The 24,643-nt window shown below is 41.7% G+C and overlaps 1 long non-coding RNA gene across 1 annotated transcript; it reads left to right on the top strand.

Annotated features, from left to right (window-relative positions):
• The first annotated feature begins 1,040 nt into the window (after window positions 1-1,040).
• On the top strand, window positions 1,041-24,070 carry LOC123482230. The gene is made up of 3 exons (XR_006657614.1): window positions 1,041-1,081; window positions 15,539-15,684; window positions 24,033-24,070. It is a non-coding gene; the product is annotated as an uncharacterized LOC123482230 (long non-coding RNA).
• Window positions 24,071-24,643: the final 573 nt, after the last annotated feature.

Genomic DNA, 24,643 nt, shown 5'->3' with positions numbered 1-24,643 from the left:
CTTCTCCGCCATGTATACACAGGCTATAGCCTACTCTATTTAATTGAGACCACACTATAGGATATAGGATATAGCCTACCTTTTAGGAGGACGATTTGCAGGCAGAGACAAATAAATGGGTAATCCATACTTACTGAAAATGAAAAGGTGCAACGCTCGCTCACCATAGTAGCCTAACCTAATTTATCTGTGCGTTGTGCCTTTTCCTTTTCAATGATGAGTAAATTTTTTGATTGCACTTTGACTCACGTTGGTTGAGCGCCCTCCATTTCTTATCATTATCAATATTTATTTACAGACACTGTAGTCTAATCATATTTAAGTTAATTTAATATTCAAGTTAACTCCCATGTGATTCTCCGCTCATGTAGGCAGCCTACTCTATTTCAATGAGATCACACATACTAGGCACACTTGAACTCTCACGCCCAACTAGGAGAGATAGGCTACTGAAGTTGACGCAGTGAATTCTGAGTGTGTGAATATGCTAAAAATATGTGCTTTTAATACAATATGTAGGCTAACGCATAGAAATCAGAACGAGGACTGTTTCCAAATAATCTGTGGAACAACAAAAATGTTTTTATCCCAAAGTCGTCTGTCTGAATGCCCTGCAGCATGAACAATGCTAACCGCGCTGCAATGATCTCTGTCGGGACCCGCAGGGTATCCCGCGGGAATGCAGCCCTCTAGTGCAGTTAGTACACAACACTGTCTTCATCATGTCTTAGCAGGATCAGATGGTGACAGGGGTCCCAGAGGGTCAGACAGCCAGGGAAGACCAGTCTACGGAGCTCAGGTGAATTTTGCAGTATATTCAGTGAATGTTACAAAGTTCCATCTTGAATTGATGGGTAGACCTACAGTAGCTACAGGACAGCAGCTTAAGCTTAAAGCTACGGTCTGGGATCTGGGAATAATGGTCATTTCAATTATTGAACCATTAATTATATTCTTGGATAATATAACGTATAAATGTACACCAAGGTAATTCTTTGTCATGCCTCATTTTAGGAGGATCAGATGGTGACAGGGGTCTCAGCAGGGTCAGGCAGCCAGGAAAGACCAGTCTGTGACAGAGGTGAGGTGACTTTTTGCAGATACAACACTTTATTCTCTCTGTCCAGCAAACACTGGACAAGCCAGATGCTAATTTAAGGTAGTCTGACAAACCTCCAAAGTTGATTTCCAAACTGTATCAAGGTTTGATAGAGGCTTTTCCCGATGACACAAAACATGTAAAACAAAAATGTGAGGAAGACCTGGGAGATGCTATTGATGATGATGAATGGATACAGATATGTTAGAATGCCCAGTCATTTTCATATAATCTCATACATAAATTACTGCAGTTTTAAGACCATCCATAGAATATACTATATGCCAGTGAAACTGAATATCATGCACTCAGAAATTGTATTATTCTGCTGGAGGTGTAAAGCACAAAAGGGGACATATTTGCATATGTTGTGGTATGTTTGCATATGTTTGCTTGGACATGTTGATACTGGAGACTGTTATCAGAAGAAACTGTGTAACCTAGCATTTATAGTGGCTAATAAATGCATTGCCATTAATTGGAAGGTTGGTTATCCTCCCACAATGTATGGAAGAAATGTCAAGTTATGTACAGTATCACTAGATTTGTTTTAAGATTAAGGGTATACAGTGCAACTTTCATAAGGTCTGGATGCCTTATATGGAATACTGTATGACAAAAGGAGTCTGAATTGAAAACATGTCCATGTCACGGGAGATACAGTGGTTGTTCCTTTAAAAGTTGCGTGTTACTGCAGCACACTTGAGGGGTGCCGCAGAATTCTATGGCACGTTATTTAACTGTCAGCCATTGTTGCATTAATGCTAGTTAATGCTAGTTTGACCACCAGAGGGCATCTTTGAGAAGCTAAGTTATTGAAATGACATGGAGCTGTAGGCCTAAGAGTCCTGTTTACTGTAGCTTTTTTTAGCGTAACTTACTTATTGACATAAATTTAGCTTAATTAAATTGATTAATATTATGGTGTTTCAAAAAAAAAAAAAGCATTTTACAGTAGCCTATGTAGGCCTCAGGGTTTCCGTTAGGAAAATATGCCGCTGTACAACGTGACTGGTCAGGAGTAGGCCTAGGCTACTAAGTGACTGCGAGTGAAGAGCAAAATAATCCTAACATTTCCACACCCTAATTGTAGGCTAACCAATACCCAAACAGAGATTCAGTGAAAATAAAAATCTGATTGATTTATCAAGACCAGTCCCCATGCTTGTCTCAGAGCAGCACGAAACGGTGCTGAAATAGTTGACCACACGCAGTTAGGCTATTGCTTCAAATCCTATTATAACAATTGGAGGACTTTGGGTGTTTCAGTAAGCAACGATTTGTTGCCTTTATTAGCCTACTTTATTCCCATATTTCTGTCATTCAGTGATATTTATTCCCACAGTAATTCATAATGGATCCATCCAGATGTGGTTAGAAAACAGTGAATTTGGTGGGCTATGCAAAAGAGATGGGAGAAGTGACATGCCTCGCAAACATCCATTAATAAATGTAAAGTTCCTAAACTCGGCAAAAGTCTGGTCCTACTGGGTGGATGGCTTCTTTTGTATTCTTAAAAGAACTCCAGCACAGAGAAGAGAAAGGAGCCTTGAATAATTAAACAATGAATGAACCGCAACATGTCGGCTAAAGCAATTGAATTTGCGAATGCATTAGACTGTTTTTAAAATTGGCCATCAACCAAAAACACAGCATCTACCGTGGTAGAAATATGTTATTGAATTCATTTTTTTTTTTTACTATTTCAAAATGCATGTTTATTGGCTACTGTGCAGTGTCTTTAAATACAATGCTCCTCCTACCCTTCTTGTTGATCTCCTTCTTGGCAAGAGTCTATTGTCCTGTTACTAGCCCATCATGGGTGGATGGCTACTTTTGTGTTCCAATGTATTAATTACAGTCATTTACCATTCTCATTCGCGGAGTGGAAATGTTGTTTGCAGAGTTCACAACCTGCTACACTTGTGAAAACAAGTGTTTAAAAACATGTTTTCAAAATGCCTCCAGCTGTCCATCACTACTGTAAACCGAGAACTCAATTCTAAAAATAAAAGCACTACTCTACTGTGGTACAAATATATTATTGAATTCTATTTTTTTAAACTGTTTTAAAATGTATATGTTTATTAGGCTACTGTGCAGTCTGGTAAAAACCAGCAGGACAATAAGATGTTTACTGTATCCTACATAGTAAACATAGTAAGTGCCTAATTCCTTACATAAGGGAGAGCAGGCCATGTCCAGACTTTCTCGGTGACCTCAAGTACTCATTAACTCTGTCTTTAACACTTTTTCGGGTTGCATCACTCATTGACAGAAACAGAGTCTTTTTTCTCATTATTTTATTAATGAAAGCATAAAGATGTTGATGAACAAATACTGTATATGCGTCTATATGCGTGTTACATGGTCCAGTTACAACTTCTGACAAAGTCGAAAAAATACGTGTCTATTATTTTGTGTGAAATTTCTTTATCCGACATTTTGCGGTTGCATGAGGCTTGCAGTAGGATATTTAAAAAACACTCAAATAAGCAACAGAAGCTGGAACAGCATAGGGCTGAGTGACTCACTCATTCCTGGATTTTGTTCAAAATAAGTTATATTATTAAAACAGAGTCTGGTGCTCTCTAATGTGCATTCTGGTCAAAGAGTGATGACAGACACAGAAGCCCAGTCTAGGAGTTGAATGATGAACCAAAGTATCCATGTGGTCTGTGTACAGAGGGAAACAGGTTAAAAGAAATAGAAAACTACTACAATGTAAATTCAATAAACAATATTACATTAAACAGTAATGTCAACAATCTCTATACACAATTGACAATACGAGAAAAATAACACACCATAAGTCCTCTCAAGAGAATTAACATTACAGTTATCCCAACTGGTAGGCTAATCACACCATTGTACAAAATTGTAAGAACTAGTGAAGAAAGTTACCCCTCTACATACACATGTCTTGTATTTACATATAACAATAGCAACAGGAATATTATAAAAGTGAAATAAGTATTTGTTCTGACTTATGGGGATCCATAATACATTTTTGTTTTCTAGTATTTCCGGTTCTGACCTTTCTGCCTGTCCTGACCCTGAGCCTGCCTGCCGTTCTGTCCCTGATTGACTCTGCCTTGGATCACGATCCTCTGTCTGCCCTCGACCTACCCTTTGCCTGCCCCTTTGTTATAATAAATATTCGGAGAATAGAACTATCCGCCTCCTGTGTCTGCATCTGGGTCATATCCTGAGTCGTGATGCTGGTTACAGTTTGAAGTTTTTTCTTGAGTGGGCGGCTTGATGAAAGCCAGTCAATATTTAAATTACCCAGAAAATATACCTCTCTGTTGATATCACATACATTATCAAGCTTTTCACACATGCTATTCAGATACTGACCGTTAGCACTTGGTGGGCTATAGCAGCTTCCCACCATAATGGGATTTCGGTGAGGCAGATGAACCTGTAGTCATATTACTTCAACAGTATTTAACATGAGATCTTCTCCAGTCTTTACCGGAATGTGGTTCTGAATATAAACAGTAACACCTCCACCATTGGCATTTGTATATTTTCTGTATCATCAAAGGTATTATCTAAGTGAGTTTCAGAGATAATCAGAATATGAATGTCATCTGTTACAAGCAAATTATTGATTTCATGAACATTGTTTCTTAAGCTACATATCTTAAAGTGGGCTATTTTGAGCACTTTTCTTCTGGGATGCTTACTTGTTTTCATTGCTTTACGTGGAAGCTTAGCAGAACTAGATATGCTCATGTTTTTTATGTTAGTGCAGGGTGAGCTGCACACAGTGGACTTCCTACAATGGCACACCGCCTAAGTGCTAACAGAATAAATCTGGTTCATAGGCACATGATTACTGCATACAATACATGTAGGATCAGCAGAGGCATTCAGGGCAGTTAGAGGGACATAAATTAGGTTACTTACATTCTGTCTACCAACGACCCTGGTGTAATGTACATTTGCTGAAGCATTTTGACAACTCTGCGTCACAATGGTATGGATTAGCTGAGCTGTGCTTGGGTCATTGATAAGTAATTGTCTCAACCTAGCCTTATAATGCTGTGAAAGGATCCAGGAACCCAAATGATTTGGGTGGATCCCATCCTCCTTATAAAACATGTTTTGTTTCCAAAAGGTATCGAAATTGTCAACAAAAGTTACACCCATTGAGCTGCAATAATCACGTAGCCAGTTGCGAAGAGAAAGAATCCTGCTAAAATGTTCAATGCCACGATTCAGAGAGGGCACAGGGCCAGATATGATGGGTCTTTTGTTAGTGTAACCACAATGTCACAAAGAATTGAACACACACAACATGAGCAGATTAACTTGGTCAAAACATTTCTTTATTAAAGACTATCATAAAGAATGTTGGTACTTATTTATTTTGATCCAAAGCCACGAATGAGTGAGTCAGCTTTATGCTGACAAATATAGATTTACGCTGCGAAATAGTCTACTAAATAGGCCAAGCCTAAACAAATGTATTAAATTGCCTAAATTATAATGCAGGGTTAAAGACACATTCTTTCTGATTGTCTTTAGCAATTATTATGTGGATTATAATAAATCAATATATTTGCAGGGATTTATGCATTTTTCGTTAGGGCAAATCTGGCTGTGATATTGAGTTAGAAATGTAAAACCTTAGAGTACAAGCATCAAATACATTACACGTTTTTCCCCTCCCTATCCTCGCTGGACTCTTTCATTCCATTTCTTCTTCACATCTGTGTTTCAGAAACTCACTTTATATAGAGGGGCTATCACTCTTTCACACTGTGGTAAATAAAGCCACTTTGTTATTTATAATTATTTATTTCTGTTTTTAGAGGGAGAGAAACCAAAAGCCCACCGTGCATATTTTTGAAAATCGTCAGTCCACATGTCAGGTGTAATTGCGTCATTGTATTTACCCAAGTTCTCTCTCAACTCCAGGACCACTGCCAGCAATTTGTTTTTGTTGCCTGATGCAGGACTCTAGTGCCAGAGAAGAGAGACTCTCGGACTGAAACAGTCACACCTCCATAAATTTACAAAAAAGATAGTCAATTTGTGCCACAGTTTAGACTACCGATAGATCAGCATTCTAACTCTCACTTGTGGTAGTGTGGTGCAATGACAGAATGACGAAATTTACCACAATCTGCCACCATCTACAACAAACGGTCGCGGCATAAGCTCAAAACTTTTAAAGGAAGAACTACTGTACCTATTGAGGCAATCGCTAGCTGCTGGGCTGCTCAGTCCTGGCCCTGAGGGTCTGCTGTACTGTTGTACGTTCGCCTAACACAGCTGAAACCAATAATAATGTTTCACTAAGATCCTAAAGCTGAGTGGGGTGTGTTGGGTTAGGGCGCTACAGGGTCGTTGACCACTAGGGGAAGGACGGGATGACCCAGCTACATTATGTGCAAGTAAAAAGAGCTCTACAGTACTATTAGGCCTATGATATAAATGATATGTACTGTTTCTGTGTGTTAATGTGTATGTGTGTTTTCATTCAACTTTTGTTTTCCAAAGCTTGCCCTTGAGACATAAAAAAAAAAAGATGGGAAGGAAGTTGAGTTATTGACTAGACTGGTGGGGGTCGGGCGTGTAGGCGGCTCGGGTTGGCTGGGCGGTCTGGCTGAAATTTGAAATAGAGGATGTCTTACAGACAATCAAAAGTTGCCTTTGTACTATATTTGCAGGAGTTGTTAAGTTGTTAGGCTATTGGTTAAAGGTGCAACACAATATTGATTATTGAATTTGCATTGATCTAGTTCAGTCTTATTAATCACTTAAACCTACTTAATAATAATATAATTAATAATCTCTTACCTAGCTTGATGACTCTGGGCATTTTTACTTACTTTTTTTTGTAAATAGAGATGGCTAGAAGGGTCATATTAGATTGTGTAGAAATGCAGGAAATGTGCTTCAGATGCCCCAAAATTTCAGCAGGACCCACATACCCCCTGCCAAGTTATGTCCCCCTCTGCAAATAGCACTGCTGGGTGATTTAAAAAGTAATAGTCAACTGATCAATAATATAATAATACTCTTAGCAAAAAAAAATATTTTTAATTTACAATATGTAGAATCTATGAGAATGGAAAGGTTCAGAACTTTTTTGAAACATCACTGCGCAGTTGAAAAATATATGGCAAATATAAATCAAAACTGGATGGTGTTCAGAGATAGATGGGAGGGGTTGAATGGAGCTGAAGGATGGGACTAAAAACAAACAAAAGATAATGTTTGTAAAATATACTGTGTTCGTAAAATGTATATCGTTTGTATAAGCTGGAAGTTGAAGCCTAAATGTTGTTGTCTAATAGTTTACTCCAATTAGGGCAGGGATGGTAGGGTTAGGGGAATATAAAAATATACAAAATATATATTTACAAAAAAATATATGGGGGATTGGAAATGATGCAGACAATTACATTGATGGAAGCCACAATCTATCTGCAATAATAAAGCTTTACATTATGTCCCCCCCACTTCTAAAACCAAAGTTGCGCCCATGACAGATGGAACCCAATACAAATTAGGTTTCCCCTGACTGTTAATTGGTAGAATGTAATAAAGAGATGCAATATGTGGGCCCCTAATTGTGTGTTAATTGCACTATTTATTGGAAAATGTCCTCCCAGGGTCGTTGTTGATTAGGGGAGCTGTGTTCTCAGTGGCCTGTGCTCCGGGAATATCATTAATACTGCTTTATAACAGCTTCCAACACAAGCGATGGCCGAGTTTGTCGCACAGGGCTGATGTACCTAGGTAGAGGCGTTGATATTATTGAGTTAAGCAGTTCCTAAGCAAGATGCAGGTATGCAAAAACAGGTAGAGGGCCCAACTTCCAGGCAGATTTTTCAAAAAGGAAAGCAATACAAATGGTGTGTGTATGTAGGCAATGCTATACCACTAGCATTCCACACAGTTGGTATTGTCTGTCCATTTCTAATGTGGGATACCAAGGCTATGTTTACACTCAGCTTTACATGTGGTCCTCATCAGATTTGCATATTCACACTGACATAGCCGCGGGAAGTAAAAAAAATAATATTCTCACAGAAAAAAAATATTCTCACAGCCATGCTAATGTAGCCACTGAAATAGCACAGAAACGCAATGCTCATTTAATATTGCTGTTCCTTTAAGTGTTGGTTCATGTTTTTTTGCTGTTTACACATTGGGATCAGATATGTATCAGATATGCCTATACATCGGAATTGGGGTGGATGTGTAAACAAAACTCAAGAGTCACTTGTTGAGACGGCATGGTGGTGGGTTTTACAATATCAGTCAGGTCTTTGAAGATCTTGTGAGTTGCCAAGGAGACGTCATCCTAACTACCGAACACTAACAGTCAACTAATTATACATCTGTAAGTATCGGTTGGTCAGAGTAGTTAGTTAGCAGACATCGCTTGAAATGCCGATAAACGAGGTGAAATGTATAAAGACTGTTGTTTACGGCAGTAAGGTTTTTGCTAAAACATTGTGGGGCAACAATTTCAGATGGAAATGAGCATGTACAGTACTAGTCAAAAGTTTGGACACACCTACTCATTTAAGGGTCTTTCTTGATTTTTTACTATTTTCTACATTGTAGAATTGGGTCGAGGTCGGGGATTGTGGAGGCCAGGTCATCTGATGGAGCCCTCTATCACTCTCTTTCTTGGTAAAATAGTCCTTACACAGCCTGGAGGTGTGTTGGGTCAAAAATAAATGATAGTCCCTCTAAGCCCAAACCAGATGGGATGGCGTATCGCTGCAGAATGCTGTGGTAGCCATGCTGGTTAAGTGTGTCTTGAATTCTAAGTAAATCGCAGACAGTGTCACCAGCAAAGCACCCCCACACCATAACACCTCCTCCTCCATGCTTTATGGTGGGAACTACACATGCAGAGATCATCCGTTCACCCACACTGCGTCTCACAAAGACACAGCAGTTGGAACCAAAAATCTCCAATTTGGAATCCAGACCAAAGGACAAATTTCCACCGGTCTAATGTCGATTGCTTGTGCTTCTTGGCCTAAGCAGGTCTCTTCTTATTATTGGTGTCCTTTAGTAGTGGTTTCTTTGCAGCAATTCGACCATGAAGGCCTGATTCACACAGTCCCCTCTGAACAGTTGATGTTGAGATGTGTCTGTGACTTGAACTCTGTGAAGCATTTATTTGGGCTGCAATTTCTAAAGCTGGTAACTAATTAACTTATCCTCTGCAGCAGAGGTAACTCTGGGTCTTCCATTCCTGTGGCGGTCCTCATGAGAGCCAGATTCATCATAGTGCTTGATGATTTTTGCCACTGCACTTGAAGAAACTTTCAAAGTTCTTGAAATGTTCCAAATTGACTGACCTTCATGTCTTAAAGTAATGATAGACTGTTGTTTCTCTTTGCTTATTTGAACTGCTCTTGCCATAATATGGACTTGGTCTTTTACCAAATAGGGCTATTTTATGTATACCCCCCTACCTTGTCACAACACAACTGATTGGCTCAAACACATTAAGAAGGAAAGAAATTCCACAAATTAACTTTTAAGAAGGCACACCTGTTAATTGGAATGCATTCCAGGTGACTACCTCATGAAGCTGGTTGAGAGAATGCCAAGAGTGTGCAAAGCTTTCATCAAGGCAAAGGGTGGCTACTTTGAAAAATCTCAAATATAAAATATATTTTGATTTGTTTAACACTTTTTTGGTTACTACATGATTCCATATGTGTTATTTCATAGTTTTTTTCATGTCTTCACTATTATTATACAAGGTAAAAAATAGGAAAAAAATAAAGAAAAACCCTTAAATGAGTAGGTGTGTCCAAACTTTTGACTGGTAGTGTATGTTTGTTGACTGTGGTAGGGCAGGGCCTGTAATGTCAGCTAAATTAACAAGTTGATTTCATTGGCATGGTGCAGCCATAGATTGCCTCCCCTCCTTGTTTGGGAAGGCTTCGGCGTTCGTCGTCACCGGCCTTCTAGCCACTGCTGCTCCATATCTCATCATTCCATTTGTCTTTCAATCACACACACCTGGTTCATATTCCCCTCATTAGTATGTGTTTAGGTGTTCCCTCTGCCCCCCTTGTCCTTGTGGGTGATTGTTCTTAGTAGCTCGGTTTTCAGTATTTTGTATTGCCGGGGTATTTTCCCGTGTGCATGTTTGTTCCAGTGCGCCTGTTCTGTGCACTGGACTGGTTACGCTGGATTACGGAATAAACTCTGTATAATGTGATTTACCTTCCTGCGCCTGACTCCTTCAAATCACGCATCTCAATTACACAAAACAAATGTAAATGTTTAATTACTCTGTCATTTTTAAAGTCATGTCCCCCTTGTCCTTGACTTTTCGTAAATAAGTCTATATAACATAATGTCGTTGTTAGAATCTTAATATCACAAACAGAACTTGAGTTATACGACTGTGTGGCCAAGCACGACTCCAACAACATCATTACGTTTGCCGAAGATACAACGGTGAGTTGATGAGTGAGGGAATACGAACAATGCATAATTATGTAATCACCAATTGTGAATGAAGAACACGGCGGGCCATTCTGTTGTATTAATCTATCCTAATTATAATCTCAAAACGGTGTCCACCGAATCCAAGCAGTTTTACTCGTCTACTCTAGGCCTGCTTGGAGTACACTACACAGTGAGAGCGTGCGTAATTTACAATGGTAAAAACTAAACAAATGGATGCACATGCTGCGTTAGCGTTGCTACAAAATCTGAATGAAAATTACTCAGATGGTGGGGAAGAAATGGATCATGACATCTCTGATGATGATTATTATGATTCATACTGAACGGCTTTCCATATCTGGGAAAGGATCCATAACGGGCAGCAGGTGAGCGAGTGTTGGATAATATTTTGTCAGTCTATACTAGGTGAATGGAGGAACTCGTTGCTGGCCTGTTGCTGTGTTCTACAACATGCTTGCCTTGGCTGCTATCAACGCAAACTTGTTGTTCAAGCAGTGCATGAACAACATCATGAGCAGGAGAGACTTCATCAAGAGTCTGGCATACGCGCTATTGTCTTGTTTTGTATGCTTTGTACAAAATAATAAAATGCAGGACGACAGGATCTTTATAAACGTAGCTCTTTATTAACTAGCTATAACTGGCATGTTCATGTGTCTCTGGCCATGATCATCTTTAGAATGACCTCACCACCTGGGTGGTCTTAACCAATCATAGCACAGTATGATATGATGGTAGAATGCATCCAATTACAATTCAGTATGCTGACACATATGAATATTACAGCTATGTGAGAGACATATGAGGGCCAAGGCAGCAGCAAAGATTCCATGCGAGCCATTTAACAAGCCAAATTGCGCACAGCTCCCCAGGAGGAGAAACTGCAAGGTGGAGATGCACTCGGAACAGATCCCAAGACACCTATTTAAGCTACAAGTGACTTGTTTGTGGGAAGTGTTGTACTCAAGTGAAAGTGACAAAGATTTGTGGTGACTGTTATGACAAGGGATAACAGCTAAATGAGATCCAACTGTTGCGTGAAGACGCACACCATACTGTAAGCACGAGCGAGGCAGCAAATAATGTGTGCAATAACTGACCATAATATACTTTTTTTGACCGCTGTCATGTCGACATATATTATTTATATGGCCGTTATTGCTTTTGTGCAGATTTTCCCTATTCATAAACACGCTTCGCGCTTATACTGATATTTTCTTCATTGACCACATATACTGATATTTTCTGATATTTTCTTAATTGACCGCATGTCTTGTGGGTTAGGTATGAAATTCAGTTTTCAGTGGTTTTTCGTTTTTACATATAGCCTACAATAGCATAAACTAATGAACATGTTATGTTATTTCAAATATTTACATTTCGTATTCTACTGTTACCTAAGACCTTCGTAAAAGCAACCAAATGACATTGGCACGAAGGGGGGTCCAATGGTCCAGGATTTTATAGTTAAATGGATTGATTACACTGGTGGCTTTTGGTACTCCTCGAGGCCAGCTATTCTAATGTAAAATATGCATATGGTCATTTTGACCGTCATGGCGCCTTGAGAATGAACTGCTTCGAAGGTTTTAATATTTTATGATATTTATTTGAAAGTACTGCAAGAGTGTAAAATACATATATTTAGGAAAAGTCAGGGACAGGTGGGTTCAACGTTTTTATTGAAATTAATTGAAAACGGTCAGATTGACTGTCTTGGCGGATCTAGTGTTAAGGTAAAACTAGGCTGTCAAAGTATGGCCTTATGATATATGTAATGTGTTGTCATAAAGAGTTTAATTTCAATGATAAACTATTAACTTAGGCACTCACTTGCTGAAGGCTACAGGACTGAAAGCCATTGAATGCAACAATGCTGTCTCTGTCACTAGCAAACACAGTCATGGGTGGTACTGGTAACCCTACAATTCACGTTAAAGGCACCCTGGGAAATATGCAAATAAGGTTTTACACCCTACAGTGTTTTTTAGAAGTACATTTTGCCACTTAAAAGAAACAAACAGCTGTGGTGGTACCCTAAAAAGGCATTTGTACCTTTTCTAATGGTACGCTTTTGTATGTGTACTATCTTGTCCCCTAAGGCAAGGTTTCCCAAATATAACATAACACAACAGAAAGTCTGCAATAAATTCCTGGATGCATATTCATTGGCTTGTGTTAGGAATAGAGTACACCGGATGAATGACAACGGAGACACAAAAAAACACACACATTGTATGCAACTCGTCCAAAAAAGTGGAGATGAGTTGTATGATGTACACTTATTTGTACCCACAAACACTGAGCTCTGACTATTTTACCTGAGATGTTTACAATCCTGTCAATATTTTTATTGTAGGTTACAGACAGGGAGGAGATAAAGCAAAAGGTAAACAAATCAAATCAAATCAAATCAAATCAAATTTTATTGGTCACATGCGCCGAATACAACAGGTGCAGACATTACAGTGAAATGCTTACTTACAGCCCTTAACCAACAGTGCATTTATTTTAAACAAAAAAAGTAAGAATAAAACAACAACAAAAAAAGTGTTGAGAAAAAAAGAGCAGAAGTAAAATAAAGTGACAGTAGGGAGGCTATATATACAGGGGGGTACCGTTGCAGAGTCAATGTGCGGGGGCACCGGCTAGTTGAGGTAGTTGAGGTAATATGTACATGTGGGTAGAGTTAAAGTGACTATGCATAAATACTTAACAGAGTAGCAGCAGCGTAAAAAGGATGGGGTGGGGGGGCAGTGCAAATAGTCCGGGTAGCCATGATTAGCTGTTCAGGAGTCTTATGGCTTGGGGGTAGAAGCTGTTGAGAAGTCTTTTGGACCTAGACTTGGCACTCCGGTACCGCTTGCCGTGCGGTAGCAGAGAGAACAGTCTATGACTAGGGTGGCTGGAGTCTTTGACAATTTTGAGGGCCTTCCTCTGACACCGCCTGGTATAGAGGTCCTGGATGGCAGGAAGCTTTGCCCCAGTGATGTACTGGGCAGTACGCACTACCCTCTGTAGTGCCTTGCGGTCGGAGGCCAAGCAGTTGCCATACCAGGCGGTGATGCAACCAGTCAGGATGCTCTCGATGGTGCAGCTGTATAATTTTTTTAGGATCTGAGGACCCATGCCAAATCTTTTTAGTCTCCTGAGGGGGAATAGGCTTTGTCGTGCCCTCTTCACGACTGTCTTGGTGTGTTTGGACCATGATAGTTCGTTGGTGATGTGGACACCAAGGAACTTGAAGCTCTCAACCTGTTCCACTACAGCCCCGTCGATGAGAATGGGGGCGTGCTCAGTCCTCTTTTTTTTCCTGTAGTCCACAATCATCTCCTTTGTCTTGGTCACGTTGAGGGAGAGGTTGTTGTCCTGGCACCACACGGCCAGATCTCTGACCTCCTCCCTATAGGCTGTCTCATCGTTGTCGGTGATCAGGCCTACCACTGTTGTGTCGTCGGCAAACTTAATGATGGTGTTGGAGTCGTGCCTGGCCATGCAGTCATGGGTGAACAGAGAGTACAGGAGGGGGACTGAGCACGCACCCCTGAGGGGCCCCCGTGTTGAGGATCAGTGTGGCAGATGTGTTGTTACCTACCCTTACCACCTGGGGGCGGCCCGTCAGGAAGTCCAGGATCCAGTTGCAGAGGGAGGTGTTTAGTCCCAGGATCCTTAGCTTAGTGATGAGCTTAGAGGGCACTATGGTGTTGAATGCTGAGCTGTAGTCAATGAATAGCATTCTCACGTAGGTGTTCCTCTTGTCCAGGTGGGAAAGGGCAGTGTGGAGTGCGATAGAGATTGCATCATCTGTGGATCTGTTGGGGCGGTATGCAAATTGGAGTGGGTCTAGGGTTTCTGGGGTTATGCTGTTGATGTGAGCCATGACCAGTCTTTCAAAGCACTTCATGGCTACAGACGTCAGTGCTACGGGTCGGTAGTCATTTAGGCAGGTTATCTTAGAGTTCTTGGGCACGGGGACTATGGTGGTCTGCTTGAAACATGTTGGTATTACAGACTCAGTCAGGGACATGTTGAAAATGTCAGTGAAGACACTTGCCAGTTGGTCAGCACATGCTCGGAGTACACGTCCTGGTAATCCGTCTGGCCCTGCGGCCTTGTGAATGTTGACCTGCTTAAAAGTCTTACTCACATCGGCTACGGAGAGCGTGATCACATAGTCATCCGGAACAGCTGGTGCTCTCATGCATGCTTCAGTGTTGCTTGCCTCGAAGCGAGCATAGATGTGGTTTAGCTCGTCTGGTAGGCTTGTGTCACTGGGCAGCTCGCGGCTGTGCTTCCCTTTGTAGTCTGTAATAGTTTTCAAGCCCTGCCACATCCGACGAGCGTCAGAGCCAGTGTAGTATGATTCAATCTTAGACCTGTATTGACTCTTTGCCTGTTTGATGGTTCGTCGGAGGTCATAGCGGGATTTCTTATAAGCGTCCAGGTTAGAGTCCCGTTCCTTGAAAGCGGCAGCTCTACCCTTTAGCTCAGTGCGGATGTTTCCTGTAATCCATGGCTTCTGGTTGGGGTATGTACGTACGGTCACTGTGGGGACGACATCATCGATGCACTTATTGATGAAGCCAGTGACTGATGTGGTGTACTCCTCAATGCTGTCTGAAGAATCCCGGAACATGTTCCAGTCTGTGCTAGCAAAACAGTCCTGTAGCTTAACATCTGCGTCAAACATGCTGTCCTTGAAAGATCGTCTCAAGAGGGGGGTCATGATGCGTTTTTCTATGTGAAATAAAAAAGTAAGTATTTGTAATCCTTTTTGTTTAGAGCATTTTCCATACGTGTTGAAGTTCCAATATAGTTTGTTATCTAAGACTGTGCTTAAACAGCTGAAATAATATGCAATGTTCAAAGTTCAACGTCAATGTACTTTGTTTGAGAGAATATGAATCAATAAAAGGTGTCCAGATTCTGAAGTAAAAAATAACATCCTTTGTTTTTTTTGTATTCAAGGACAAAGTAATTCCTGCACCACTCTACAAGCTGGTCTATTCTTAATCAGTAGTGGTTCGGTTGGCTGTTCAGGACCAAGGTGAGATGGGATCGGGAGGGATCAGTGACCCTCAGACAGGATCTCTATGACCAGTGAAGAAGAACAAGTAAGCAAGAAGAATTGGATTGCCGTTTCGGTCAGGAAGCTGGCATTTAGCTCGACTAAACTAATGGTGTCTCGTCAGTTCAGTGGGAGACTGTTCAGCCGCTTGGCTCTACAATGACTCATCGGTTGATCTCCGGTTTCACATGGAATGAGCTATAGAAGGAGAGATATGTGACCGACCGCCTTAATTTGGTCTTATGAAGCAAAATTTGAAATTGTGTTTTTTACATTGGATAAAAGCAGAGACACCGAGCTACAAAATTGTATATCATACACTGCATTTAAGGGAACAATGGGAAAGTAATTCTGCTTTGAAAGTTGATAAACTTGTACTCTCACTTTTGAGAAAATGGCCTTTGAATGTTTTGGCCCCAAGTGAAGAGCTCTTCTTTGTCTACACCCATTCAGCATCGCTCACACCCTCTTAAGCTTTAGCTCCACCCATCTAGTTTCGTTCTCTGAGCGTTCAGAGCGCACACTTGACACTCTTGCCGATGAGCAGGGTTGATCCGAGCGTTCTGACCTCACAATGGCAGTCAAGCACCCAAGCTAATTGGCTAGCTAATTGGTTACTTTTACACACAAAAATGGGATTATGGTTCATTGTTTACCTCTGGATAACATGAAAACAGTCTAACCAGGTCCGCTGGCAACAATTTAATTATGTTTTTTTGCCAATGTTTACTGACACCGGCCATATTCAACGGATGTTGTGCTTTTGTAAATTCATCAGTTATTCAGTGATCTGGCATACTCAGACTGAATTTACGAAAGCACCCGAAATGGTTACTTGCATAGTGGAGTCTTTTGTTACGACATGTAGCTAGCTAGCTAGGTAAACAATGAACCTAGCTAGGTAAACAACGTGTAAGATCATACACATCACGTAACGTTAGCTAGCAATGAACCATAGTGCCAAGTCATGACGTTACTACCCTGCATGAATCTGCAGGTAGCTAACCAACCAGGTTCAGTGTTAGCTAGCTAACATTAGGTTCTAACTAGCAAAGCAAATGGCTCTGAGATACGAATAATAACATCATACACGTAACGTTAGCTAGCTAGCGAGCCAGCCAGCTAATGTTAGCTAGTTAAACAATGAACCATAGTGCCAACTCATGACGTTACTACCCTGCATGAATCTGCTGGTAGCTAACCAACCAGGTTCAGTGTTAGCTAGCTAACATTAGGCTCTAACTAGCAAAGCAAATGGCTTTGGGATACGAATAATAACATCGTACACGTAACGTTAGCTAGCGAGCCATCCAGCTAACGTTAGCTAGTTAAACAATGAACCATAGTCCCGAATCATGATGTTACTACCCTGCATGAATCTGCTGGTAGCTAACCAACCAGGTTCAATGTTAGCTACCTAACATTAGGCTCTAACTCGCAAAGCAAATGGCTCTGATATATGAATAAAACATCATACATGTAACATTAGCTAGCGAGCCAGCCAGCTAACGTTAGCTAGTTAAACAATGAACCATAGTGCCAACTCATGGCGTTACTACCCTGCATGAATCTGCTGGTAGCTAACCATCCAGGTTCAGTGTTAGCTAGCTAACATTAGGCTCTAACTAGCAAAGCAAATGGCTTTGGGATACGAATAATAACATCATACACGTAACGTTAGCTAGCGAGCCAGCCAGCTAACGTTAGCTAGTTAAACAATTAACCATAGTGCCGACTCATGACGTTACTACCCTGCATGAATCTGCTGGTAGCTAACCAACCAGGTTCAATGTTAGCTACCTAACATTAGGCTCTAACTAGCAAAACAAATGGCTCTGAGATACGAATAATAACATCATACACGTAACGTTCGCTAGCGAGCCAGCCAGCTAACGTTAGCTAGCTAGCTAACAGTACACTTTAACTTGAAATGAAACCACTTTCTGTAAAAATTTGAAATGTGTAATATCTGAAAATATAGCTAGCTAGATTATCTTACCTGTATACATCATGCATGATGGACGCGTCTCCCTGTCACGGATGCCATGGTTGCCCTTAGTTTGAAGATGTAATCCGGAGACAGGTGTTTTCTCCATCTCTTTAGCTATCATACTCTAATTCCACTGATTTCAAAACTCGATCCTCCAGACAGTGGAGAGCAACAATTATGCAGCTCCACTACACGATACATTAAAAAAAGCCGCATTAGACAGGATTACCTACACATACTGACCAGCTCAAATAGACAGAATCCGAACTCCTCTCTCGGCATGTCCAGCCCACTCATTATCTCAGTCACAATCATGGCTAGTTGGAAGGTTGGTGTCTTGTTCTGTGGCTTAACCAACTAGGCTTGTAATTTAACAATTGTATTCGTATTTACAGATGGCATACAAGTTTGTTATTAAGGCACATGAAAGTTCACATGTTCCAGAAGGCATTTCTGCCCAAAAACGCATTTTGATAAAAAATAAAAGTTTCCGTTCAAATGGCTCTCCCGTGTAGTAGTGACCCGCGACATACGCCTAGTTTCCTGAAACGAGTCATGTGTGGAATTGAACCAGGGGTGACAGCAACTTTAGCACATAAAAAAAAATCTATATTTTTACAATTTTATGTATAATTTACGCAAACACATGTAGAATTAACACAAGCGACAACAGGATTACAATTCACAATACAGGACTTTCCCGTCCACCCAACCCTTTTTATGTAGCTGGGAAACTTAAGCACATCTGACAGGCAGACATTATGGGCCCTATTCAAGTAAACCTGTAAAATTAATTTCTGCGATGATGACAATAATAAGGTGGATTGGATCTCAATTGTATACTGAATCAAGTAGGAAAGCTGGAACTTGATACGACAACAACAGCACCAAGAGAGGAAGCCCTCTGTATAGAATATCCATCTCACTAAGAACTTTGATGGTTCTCTCTGGTTCCCATGTTAGCTTACATATCTTCCCACACACTTGGCATGGAAGCCAACGTACCAGCATCTCTTTCTGGCCCGTTCCCTCTCTATTGTGGAATAATCCCTCAATGGGGATTTATTTCAATGGACATCTATCCTTAGAAGTCCTCGTGTTCTCCTCCTTCTGCTCCTCTTCTGACCTCCTCACCCTCCTGCCCTTTCAGCCACCTCCTCTCTCTACTTCGCTCCTGGCCTGGCCTCTCCTCATCTCTCTGCTCTTCTCCTGCCCTCTCCTCCCCCTGCATAAAATGTTGAGTATTATTGTTCCTGTTTACACATATTGTTTTGTTGAGTGTATGAATCCACAACTTGGTGTATTCTTGTAGTGCAAAAGTAATGACCTTTTTAAATGAAACTTGTTTGGAGTAATCGGGAAGCTAGTTAGGGGTTTTGATTGAATAGGAACTACACTGAGTATACCAAACATTAGGAACACCTTTCTAATATTGAGTTGCAACCCCCCCAGTATAATTAATATATTTCATATACGCTATCACAAAAATGATGATTTGGTTGTGTTTATGAAGGCCTTGGGTTACATTAAAATACGATTTTTATTTTATTTCAATTAACACAGTAGCATTTTCATTATTGTAGGTTATATGTAAAAACAAACAACAACAACAAATGCCACAATTCAAGTGTTCAGTCAATTTATTTGTGGAGTGCCTTTGTTACAACTATGAAACAGAAAGCATATGTGTTGGAACACGGTAACAGCTTATTTCTATCAACAAAATACAAATAAAAATTCCCCAACCACCAAGACGCATGGTCAAAAGTGTCACCCCCTGACTCAAGGGACTCTTATATGTTGAGTCAGGGTGTGTATATTCTATGTTGTGTATATCTATGTGTATGATCTAGTATGTGTAGATCTATGTTGGCCGGTGTGGTTCCCAATCAGAGGCAGCTGTCGCTCGTTGTCTCTGATTGGGGATCATACTTAGGCAGCCTGTTGGCATTGGACTTCACGTTTCGTTGGTTTGTTGTTTTGTCGTGTGTTTATCATTTAAATAAACATGTACGCATTTCACGCTGCGCCTTGTTCTGACCCGTCCTTAAACGAACGTGACAGAAGATCCCACTAAACACGGACCAAGCAGCGTGCCCAGGAGCAAACACCCTGGACACAGGTGGGGATGATTTGGTCTTGGGAGGAGATATTTGCGGGAAAAGGACCCTGGGCGAAGAAGGAAGCCCAGGCAGGAGAGGAACAACGGCAACACAGAAGCCGGCCGAGGAGGAAGCCCGAGAAGCAGCCCCAATACATTTTTTTTGGGGGGGGCTAAAGGGGTGGTCGGGGAGCGAGAGAGAAGAGCCCCGACCACTGCACCCTGTGGGTTTCCAGATTGAGTCCCTACGACCATGGGAAGAAGAGTGGGAACAGTATTATACTGAGGAGTCGGAGGATGACGACGACGATGAGTTTCTGTTCCCTAACTCGTGGGGGCTCCCGGAGGAATCCTCACTGGAGGAGGAGTGCCGAGAGAGAGAGAAGGATCGGATCTGCAGGGTAAGAGAGGAGGCCACCATATTACGGGGGCTGATAGATAGAATAGAGCGGGAGAGATCCATTCAAGAGGAGGCACTGCAGGAGGCTCGTAAGGAGAAGGAGGAAGTAGAGGCACGGAGAGAGGAGCTGGTTAGGCAATATAAGGAGCGGGGGTTAATAGAGGAACCCAGGTATGCGGAGAAACGCAATGTATCGCCAGTGCGCATGCACAGCCCAGTGCGTTCTGTGCCAGCACCCTGCACGTGTCGTGCGAAAGTGGGCAGCCAGCCAGGACGGGTTGTGCCAGCTCTCTGCTCCAGACCTCCAGTCCGCCTTCACAGTCCGGTCCGGCCCGTTCCTGTTCCTCGCACCAAGCCAGTGGTGTGTGTGCCCAGTCCGGCCCGGCCAATGCCTGCTCCCCGCACCAAGCCAGGGTTGCGTGTTCTCAGTCCGGCCCGGCCCGTCCTGCTCCTCGCACCAGACCTGTGGTCCGTGCCCGTTCCACCGGTGTATGATCTAGTATGTGTAGATCTATGTTGGCCGGTGTGGTTCCCAATCAGAGGCAGCTGTCGCTCGTTGTCTCTGATTGGGAATCATACTTAGGCAGCCTGTTGGCATTCGTTAGTTGTGGGATCTTGTTCCGTGAGTAGGCTTGTTTTGTGTGTAGCCTTAGGACTTCACGTTTCGTTGGTTTGTTGTTTTGTCGTGTGTTTATCATTTAAATAAACATGTACGCATTTCACGCTGCGCCTTGGTCTGACCCGTCCTTAAACGAACGTGACAAAAAGACGCCAAGTGGCCATGATAAATAGTGAAACTTGGTACAAAAGCAATAATGCCATTATATTTAATATAAATGTCGATATGACAGGAGTAAAAAATGGTCAATTATTGTCGGGTGGTATGTATCTTCACGCAACGTCATCTGTTAGATTTAATTTAGCTGTTATCCCTTGTCCTAACAGTTGACACAATTTTTGTAACATTCACTTGCTTGACACACTTTGACATATGTTTGTTTGGTTGTAGTGCATAATTGTCTCCCTTTATTGTGTTCCTGTTGTCTTGTAATTCTTCAGCACCATTGTGAAGTACAACGGCTGTGCAGGTGCCTTATTTTGCGCGGAGGGAGGGAGCTCCCTTCTCACTTTGTTCATGGTGCCAGCCAGACTTGTTTTCTTTGCAAGCAACTTGTTCGCCAATGACAGTGAAGTGAAGAAATTTTCCATGGTGACATTTCACCGCTTGCCAGCGCAAGGTTCCACAAGCCCAATCACCACATTCTCTGACACTCACTCACCTGCTGCCCGATGTGGATATTTAACCAGATATTGAAAGTCGTTCAGCATGTACAATTACGTACACTCTCAGTGTGTAGCCTACTACAAGTAGGCCAGAGTAGACTGATAAGACTGCTTTGATTCGTTGGGCTGATATAGGGTACATACCATTTTACGATTATAATTAGAATGGATCAATACAATAGAATGGCCACCCTGTTCGTTATTCACAATTGGTGATTACACAATTATACATTTTTCACTTCCCCTCGCTCATCAACTAACCCATTCTCCCCCTTTCTCCCCATCATACTTTACTTAATTTATTTAATATTTTGTTATATGTGTGAAGTTAGTTTTGGTATAGTTCTGGTATAGTTCAGCTGGGCACTGCACTTTCAACTGTCAGAAGAAGGAGAGTAGCAGGCCCTACTGTTAGGAGAAGGAGGGGCAATGGGGGAAAACCATTCAAAAAATGACATGCCCTCCTAACACTTGTTATATAGCCTTATTTAGGAAAAGTCAAAGACAGAGGGGGGCATGACTTAAACAATTAAAGAGTAATAAGTACAAATTATTAATTAGCAGTCAAAATGACTGCTTTAGTAGTTCTATGGTTAACCGGTCTCCTCTCCTTCATCTACACTGATTGAAGTGGATTTAACAAGTGACATCAATAAGGGATCATAACTTTCACCTGGATTAACCTGGTCAGTGTATGTCATGGAAAGAGTGTTCTTAATGTTTTGTATACTCAGTGTATATATTTGTGATTCAGTCTACTCAAGCACCCCTTTTCAGACTATCCTCAAATGGTCGCTCCCCTCTTATCCCCCTCTTATCTCCATGGCATGAGATGGACCGATCCATAGCGTCCACGACAGAGCTGTAACCAACATGCAAGGCTGGTGCACAGTCAAGCTGTCAGAGGGGTGATCAAGATGCTGAGAGTAATTAACCAGCCGATGACAGGATGTCTCTAGAGCTTTCAGCCTTCCAGTTTGACTGATGAGTCGCACTTCTGTAACTTCCATCTCTTTCATCCTCTCCCTTCAACTCTCATCTCTGGTGAACAGAGAGCTGCGAGGGGACCCGGGAACAAGGCCGCTCGCTACAACTCAGATGTTCCTGGAGCTTGTCATTGTCTGCATGGCTTGTTTTTGCATTTGAACTACAGTTTACCTCACCCCCATGGCCAGTTACTGTTTCACGTGGCGCCATCGCTCGCTACTCACTCGGTAAGCGCTAACCATGAAGGGAATGTTGACTGAGCGGTTTATTCAGACCAACCCGTCACATCCCAAAATTATTTCTCTTTTACTTCTGGTTCAAACAAAGTCCACTTTTGCTGTCTCTTATCTACTCCCCCACAGGTATTGCTGCATTGTTTATGGTTGTAATTCTCCCCCTCGTAAAGCGAAATAAAGTAATTGATGGAAAAAGGCCAGTGAGTCGTCTGTCCCCCCCCCCCCGTTCCTGCTAGGAACAAGTGCCTGGGTAATGTTTTATCTTTCTGAAATGTTCTATGAATTATAATTATCAGATCAAATTATGGGCCACCAAAAGCACAATGCAATATTGCTTGGCTGGCTCTGAGCTAAAACAAATAAGTAAGGCCGCCGCAGATATGCTCTCCCCCTTTTCTTCCTCTCAATTAGTGCATAAATCACGTTCATAAAGGGGGTTTGGCTTTAATTATTATTACTGGCGGTGTGCAGTCCGAGCACAATAAAACGAGGGAACATGAGAACTTAATAAGAAGTGCTGCCATGTTTACGGCCGCCCACCTGTCCCGGTGTCACCTGAGATTTGCTTGATAGCGGCTAGATTGGAAAAGAAGAACATGAGAAATAGAGAAGCTTTGATCGGCAATTACTTGGCTGGCTTTCATTACGTCTGACTTTAATTTGACTGTTTATTTCTGCCGCCGCCGTCACCTTTGGGATACTTGAAATGTGGCTGGATGCTGAGAGAGACCACGGGGGGAGATACTGTTCTACCGCATGGGTAAATCACATTGGCTTTGTCTCTGCATCATCTATTCTAGTCTACGCTGACTCTAGGCTGGCAAGACACAGGTTACCCCAAGCTAAAGTAAGACTTGACCTGTTACTTTTACTAAAGTGGGTACCAGTTATCTGCATTGAGGGACAAGGTCAGGCTATCTGTATACCCAAAAAACGGAGTTAACTGTACCAGCCTTCTGAACCCCATTATAAATAGTCAGAAACCTCTTTAATGGCCTATTGTCACCTTGGTCATCATTATCACTGACTAATGAAAGGGCTTCTTGCCACACTATGGATTTCACTCAAGTTCTTGCAGGTAAGTTATCACGAAAGAAAGGAGGTACGACTAGATTAATTTTAAAACAACATTTATTGGCATAATTCAATTTAAGGATTTTGTAGTTTGTATTGTAGATATGTGGTAGTGGTGGAGTAGGGGCCTGAGGGTACACAGTGTGTTGTGAAATCTGTGAATGTTGTTATGTGGGCAGCTTGTCTCTCCCTTTTCTGTTTCCCTTCCTCCTTGTTTTGTCCCCTCTTTGTCTGTTGTATCTGTATGTGTGTTTGTCCCCATTATGTGGGTGTGTCTGGAGTGGATCGGGGGGCGTGCTCAGGATCTGCCTCTCCTGTGCAGCTGCGGGCTGTTTCCAGTGATTCCTGCCTACGCAGCTGCATCCTATTCTCTCATCAACCTGCACTACTAATTCCTGGGCATGGCTCTCCACCGGCGCCAGATCGTTGTTCTTACTAGAGCGGTAACTTGGCTCACCAGTAAAGTTATATTGTCTTTGTCTTCAGCCTGGCTTTTTACTCTCCTTAACCTGTCGTTTGTTTTGTCTTCAGTTCAGACATACCTCCCAACCTGCCTGCCTGCCTTCCTGCCTGCCTGCCTGCCTCAGCCTCTCCTTCCTCCAGAGCCGACTAGCCCACTCTGTTCCTTTTCTTCAGTTGTTTTTTGGACTAAGACAAATTGAACTTTTATTAAAATAATTTTTGTATAACTGCCTTAATTGTCAGCAGCTAATGGGGATCCACAATAAATACAAATGTGGTGAGTCTAAGAGACATGTAGCCCAGTGTCAAAGAAAAAAATAAGCCATTGTATGTTTCCGGTAATATCAGAGTTTGTTTGGAAGGAAAAAGGCCCAGTCATGTCAGGAGAGTGGATGGCACATTTTTTTATTTACAATTTTTTTTAACCTTTATTTAACTAGGCAAGTCAGTTAAGAACAAAATCTTATTTAC

Source organism: Coregonus clupeaformis, chromosome 29 (assembly GCF_020615455.1).
Source record: "Coregonus clupeaformis isolate EN_2021a chromosome 29, ASM2061545v1, whole genome shotgun sequence".
NCBI lineage: Eukaryota > Metazoa > Chordata > Actinopteri > Salmoniformes > Salmonidae > Coregonus > Coregonus clupeaformis.
Note: the sequence above shows the minus strand (reverse complement) of the source record. Positions and strands in the feature narration are given on the sequence as shown.